The following is a 6,186-nucleotide window of genomic DNA, read 5'->3' on the forward strand; positions in this document are numbered from 1 at the left end:
GATGATTGGTATAGAGGAACAGAAGGCTAATCCCCGGGGGTGGGGGGCAGGGTGGGGAACATCCCAGGCCTCTATTAACTGCCTCCATCAGGCCCAGACCTAGACTCAACAAGTTCACTAGCATTATGTCATGTAGTTCCCACAAAAACCCTAGAGGGGAGGAATTTTGCTCCAGTAAATGTGAAGAAACCCAGGCTCTGAGGTCCAAGAATCTGCTCGGTTTCCATAGCAAAAAAAAATAGAAGAACTTGGATCCAAACCCACATCTTCTGGCCTCTAAATCCCCCAATACCACNGAAGTACCACGGTCAGGAAATTCAGCATTCCCCGCTGTCTGGCCTGGCCCCTCCTCCTGTGACGTCCTCGCATCTGTAAAGCCACATCTGTAAAGTCAGGAAGTCCCAGCAGGGACAGGTGCAGGGACAGGTGGTGGCTGACAGGCCGGGAGCACGGTGTGGGGTCCGTGGGCTGGAGGCAGAAGTTGTTGCCAAGCCAGTGGGAGCCCCGGGCTCACGGGCGATGGCGGGGTCATGTCTGTCAGGAGCATGAGTGCCCCGTGGCAGATGCCACTACAGGAGGTGCTTAGGTGTACCAAGGAAGAGGACATTGATCTCGGAGCCCCTAAAACAATAAATAAGCTGAGAAATGGCTCAGACAGGCTTCATCCCAACCTAAGCGCACACCCCAGGGGCTAGTTAAGGAAAACAGGGTGCGGCCAGTCAGTGAAGGCAAAGCTTGGTTTATGAAAGGATGTAAGGCAAAGGATGGCTTATAAAAACCATGTACTGTGACATTGTTCTCATGAATAAATCAGTATACTCAATGTGATCCTCACCATGCTTTTTTTAATTCCTGCCCTTACACAGACAGAAGGAAATTTGCCCACAGATTATTGGTTGAGAGTCCGACGAGTGATTTTTTTTTCCCTTGTTTCCTCTTTTTTTTTGTTTTTGTTTTTGGTTTTTTTTGCATTTTCTAACTTGTATTGGCTATGTGATTTTTCATTAATGGTTGAGTGGGGAGGAATGTCAAAATGGACATGAAGATCCACATGAGTTAAAGGCCTTCCCCCTCTTGATTTTTCTTTCTCTTTTTTTTTTTTCTTTCCCACAGTATCTAGTGGCCCCTGGGGGAGTGTCCCTGTTAGCAAAACATAGGCCCTCTGTTTTGTGACGGGGAACCCAAAGAAGCAGAAAGCAGCCCCTGTGAAGCTGGTGTTTGTAGTCCCCTCAGAGTGGGCAGGTGTGCGAATCTCCTCATCTCTCAGCCTTAGGATCTCGCAGCCTGAGGACAAAAGAACAGAAGGTAACATTCCCTTCCTGGGTCTCTACTGTTCTTGGTAGATGAACCAATATGGCAGCTGAGAGCATGAGCTCCGGAGTTCGGCCAGACCAAGGTTCTGGGACTGTGTGACCAAGCAACCAGGTCGCCTGACACCTCAGTGATCGACGCAAGCCTTGGAAATGACCCTAGCCTTTGTTTCTTCAACTATAAAAGTAATGCCTTGGGGTATGAGGGCAAAGGGAGATCCTGTGTGTGAAGCACGCGGCATGTAATAAGCTCTCAGTAAATGAGTTTATTATGAGTAATCTGGCTGGAGTAAGAATAGGCTAATGGTCTAGAATGGGATTATCTTTGGTCAGAAAAAAGGGAACATTTAGAAAAAAAAGCATCCCATGCCTGTTGACGGAAAAGATTGAAGCAGTAAACTTGGAGGAATTTTAATCCTGTTGGCAGAATCAGCCCTATTATATGGTATTTTCACCTCTTGAAACCTTAGTATTATCTACTTCCATAATTCCATGCATGCTGGTTAGTTTCTTGGAGCTCCATCTGGGTGACAGTGATATGTCTTTAGGGCTGGACACCTCTTTTCCTTAAGTGGTAGCCCAGGCCACAATCTGACGAGGGTCCGGGAAGTTCCCAACCTTCTTGGGGGCCCACTGTGGCCATCTGCTTCTGTCCCAGGACACAGGGGATTGTGACATGGTAAGGAATGGAGCAAGGGACAAAAAGCCAAGAGCTGGAAACCGTATGTGTGAGCCTAGCCTCCACCCATAGATCAAGTCTGGTTTGGGTGGCCTGCCTCTGGTGCGCAGAGTAGAAGGTTACAAGTGGCCTCTGCATCTTTTCCTCAATAGTAGTTATTGGAAAGGGAGCCTGTGATTTGCTCGGAGGCCTCTTGACTCGGTGGAGTGGCCCTCATTCTTCCTGGCTTGGGGCTTACTGGTGGGTGGCCTGAGGCTGCTGAGAGCAATGGCCCAGTGGTGTGGAGCGAGAGGAGGTTTGTTGCCACCTGGAGAAGAGACCCTGGCAGGCCTTCCATGTCCTAGAGGGCATGTGGCAGGCCAGTGCCCAGACAAGATGGCCTCTAGACCAAAAGCCGGGCATCAGAGGTTTTCGTTTACAGGTGGTTTGGCTCCGAACTGAGTTGCAGAGGAGTTATGAGGCCACTAGGGCCTGCAGACAGGCCACAGCGTGGCCACCACGGACCAAGGCCAAGTTAGGGCACGATTCCTGCGCCAGCTGTCCCCCTCAGCCTTTCTCTCCTGGGAGAGAGGGGAAGGGGCGGCTGTGCACCAGACACCATTCCAGGGCCTTGCAGCCGCTCTGGAATTCCCACATCGAAGCTACAGTGCGGGCATCATAACGGACATCCTATGAAGAAGAAGCGTAGAAACCTCCAGCGAACTACCTGAGCCGCACCACTGGGAACCGCTAGAGCTGGCGTCAGCCCCACATCTGCCTGTCTGTCCCTGCTCATGCTTTCTCTACATACCAACCTGCCTACCTGGGTTGTCTTGGGAGCAGGTGCAGGCCTTCTTGCTCTTTCTATCCAGAGAATTCTGAGCTGGAGCCCTGCAGCGTGTGGCCCTGCAGACATGTCCCTCCCTGCAGAAGGGGCTGGGCCTTTGTGCCTGAATCTGTCCATCACCGGCTGCAGGCCACTTCTGGGGTGTGGGTGGGTGGGGGTTAGTAACTTCCTGGGCATCTGGGGGAGTGTGGAGGGGGGTTCCCCTCTGCGCAGGGAAAGTCTCTGGAGAAGGGCACAGAGGAGCCATCAACAGCCTGCCAGCCTGGAAGAGGTCTCACCAGAGACCCATCAGCACCCAAGGGGACCCTCACGAGCAGAGAAGGCAGCCGCCCCAGCCTGAGAAGCAGCGAGCCCGTGGGTGAGGAAGGGCCCTAGACAATAGTGGCCTCACACACAAGGAGTGGAATGCGGGTTGGAGTCTGAACAAGCCCAGCGGCCTCCGGCCCGCCCTGTGCCGTGTGCTAGGCGGCTCAGGGCAGTGCCGCTGGCCCCCCGGGCTGTGGAGAAGACCAACCGGAAGGCGTTATCATCCCCTGTCTGCCGATGACAAAACTGTGGCTCCAACAGGCTGGGACTTGCTCGAGGCCCGGGCCGTAAGCGATGAAGACCCCAATCTGTGCCCGTTCGGCTCAGAGCCCCGCCCTCCTTCTCAGGACAAGCATGGTGCTGCTGGCATCAAGATTCAGCCCCGGATGTAAACTGTCCTAACAGACAAGCCCCACTGCACCCTAGAAGGTCAAGGGAAGGCAGAGGGTAGACAAAATGAGAAGAGTTTGCTCTCCCCTTTCTCCCTGTGAGAAAAAGTTGCAGAAAGAAGGAGCAGAAAACATCTGTTCTATGGGCTNCAGAGGCCCCAGATCCAAGGGCGGGGCCAGTGCTGCCCAGAAGGACGGACCCTGTCTGTCCCGCCTCTGGACCGGCCTGCAGGAAGGAGGGGCACAGGGATGGTGAGGCCCTGCAGGGGAGGTGGCAGCCAGGCCTGCTGAAGTCACCCAGCTGGCCTGCGACCCAACGCTGATGACTCATCTCCCCCAGCCTCAAGCCCTGAACTTGAATTTCAGTTCTTGTTCAGCCTCTGGAGGAGTGCAGTGCTGCCTGCACCGGACACCCAGGGTGCAGGACCCACCACCTGTGACCCCCCACTAAGGGCAACGGTAACATTTACCGCTTCCTGGGAACTAATCACATGCCAGCCCCTGTTCTCCGAGCTCCACCACAGAAGGGGCCTTGCTCATTCCGCTCCAGAGAAGACAACAGAGCTGTGGTTCTGACCCTCTGCCGCCAAACCACTTCCCACAGGCCTTTGTGCAAACCAGCCCACGCACTTCCTGTATTTTCCCAGCCAGTGCTGATTTCTGGCTCGCTCTCCGGTTGTCCCTCAAGCACCCTACAACCTACCGGATCTGCACGTCCTGATCTGTGGCTGGGCAGGTCAGCTCGCTGTGGATGCACACCTGGGTGAGCACATCCCTGGTATCCTGTGTGGCCCAACTCAGCGAGTGCCAGGGGAGAGGTCTGGGCTCTCTCTGAGCCTGGGACTGACCACTCCCAAGGAGCCATCACCGCTGGCAAACAGACGGAGCTTCCTCTGGGCACCATCTTTGGGACCTAGAAGTCAGGGAGTCAACTTTTCTCAGCGTCACATACTACTGGGAGAATCCCATGGAAGGAGGCCCGGGGAGGCCTCACTGCAGCCTAGAACAGCGCCTCCCTGGGTCATCCTTTCCACGCACAACAGAAGAACCTCACCTGGGAGTCCTGAGTTTGGCCAGGCCCTTGGCCCCATGCAGAGGAGAACTCCCCCACTCCTGCTGCTGCACTCAAAACCCGGAGAGAACAGCGTCCTGGGGAGGGATTCCCATTCCTCAGACCAGGCGCCGGGGGGAAGTCGGGAAAGGGTGTGATGGACTCCATGCAGTCGATAGGGAAGACAGGGCCACCCAAAGAGGAATGTCATTCACTGGGTCTGGCATGTCATTCGTCAGGAAAAGGCAGGCCCTGGCTGATTTGCCCCGCAGGCCCTAGGCAAATTCTTTCCTACAGTGCCTCTCCGCTGAGGTGTCCTCAGCATCAGGTCAGAATGAGCTAAAAGACTGACCTTGAACATTGGTTCGTGGTGCTGATGTGATTCCAAGGGTGGAGAAGTGGTTACAGACTTTTGGCTGAGGCTCGGTGCTGCAGCACAACTCTTGAGTTCTGATTCAGGCCCTACGTGAGCTCCGTGACCTTGAGCATGCTGGTGAAAACACAGCCAAGACTTTTATGTCCTTAATTACCAAATTGACCGGCGATGCCAGCTGGTTGGAGACGGGCACCCCGGGAGGGAACACTGCTGAAAATAGTCCGGGGATATTTTGTAAATTGAAAACTCATGTGCAGCCCTAAGTGACAGTCTGGGGGTTTCTTGGCAGGGAACAAAAGCGTAACAATTGGACGATTTCCCGCAGTCTTACATCTAAGGCTTTGGCCTTGGCCCCTTGTGCCTGGGCCACCGCAAGACTGGCATGGACGATTAATCACGCGGTGTTGCTGGAGCGCAGCGGCCTGTACGTTGCAAATATAGTTTGTGTTTTAAGTCTTGATAGTCAAGAACCAGGCTGACCCCAAGGGCTGGGAGCCTGTTGGGGAGGGAGCTTTAAAGCAAAAGGCCACATGGAGGAAGCACCACTGGTTTATTTTAAGCCTAGAAAGAAGGAAAGCTCAGGGAGCATAAGATGGTATAGTAATCAAGGCCCAGAAGCCCCTGGCCTTTACTTGGATATCTCCCCCGAGGCAGGAGTGAAAAGGAACTAAGTGTTCTACTTACCCTCATGTTGGGGCCAGAACCCAAGAGAGTCGGGGAGGGGAGAGGGGCTTGGGGCAGCCATATTGGCTCAAATACGGCCCGTTGGCCAGTTGTGGAGTGCAATGATCCTCTGTGGGCCAGAACTAAAGACCACTTGATGGTGGAATAATGCAGAGGTTGGCCAACTATGGCCCATCGGCCAAATCTGGCCCGCCACCTGTTTTTATAAATGAAGTTTTATTGGAACACTTCCATGCTTAAGGGTCTATATGCTTTTCTGTGGCTGCTTTTGTGCAGAATTGAGAAGCTGTGGTAGAAACTGTATTGCTCACAGAACCTAAAATATTTATTATCTGGCGCTGTACAAAGTTTCTTGAGTCTTGGGATGATGGAAGGGGCTTGGAGGGTCTAAAAACTTGGGTTGACTTCTGGGGCACCTTTTTCCTATCTGGCGACCTTGGGCAAAGCTTTAGACCCTCCGAGCCTGAGTATCTTTATCTTCTTTAACTTGGACGGAAATGGTCTGCCCAGAATGGTTTACTCAGTTATCATGAGCATCAAATCGGTTATATATCTATTATATTTC

The 6,186-nt window shown here is 53.3% G+C and overlaps 1 long non-coding RNA gene across 1 annotated transcript; it reads right to left on the reverse strand.

Annotated features, from left to right (window-relative positions):
* Nucleotides 1-910: 910 nt before the first annotated feature.
* LOC144242144 (uncharacterized) lies at nucleotides 911-4,690 on the reverse strand. Its single transcript, XR_013338308.1, has 3 exons — nucleotides 4,565-4,690; nucleotides 4,214-4,423; nucleotides 911-1,284 (listed from the first exon to the last, which is right to left on the reverse strand). It is a non-coding gene; the product is annotated as an uncharacterized LOC144242144 (long non-coding RNA).
* Between the last annotated feature and the right edge of the window lie 1,496 nt (nucleotides 4,691-6,186).

This window comes from Crocuta crocuta, unplaced genomic scaffold (assembly GCF_008692635.1).
Source record: "Crocuta crocuta isolate KB4526 unplaced genomic scaffold, BGI_CrCroc_1.0 scaffold77, whole genome shotgun sequence".
NCBI lineage: Eukaryota > Metazoa > Chordata > Mammalia > Carnivora > Hyaenidae > Crocuta > Crocuta crocuta.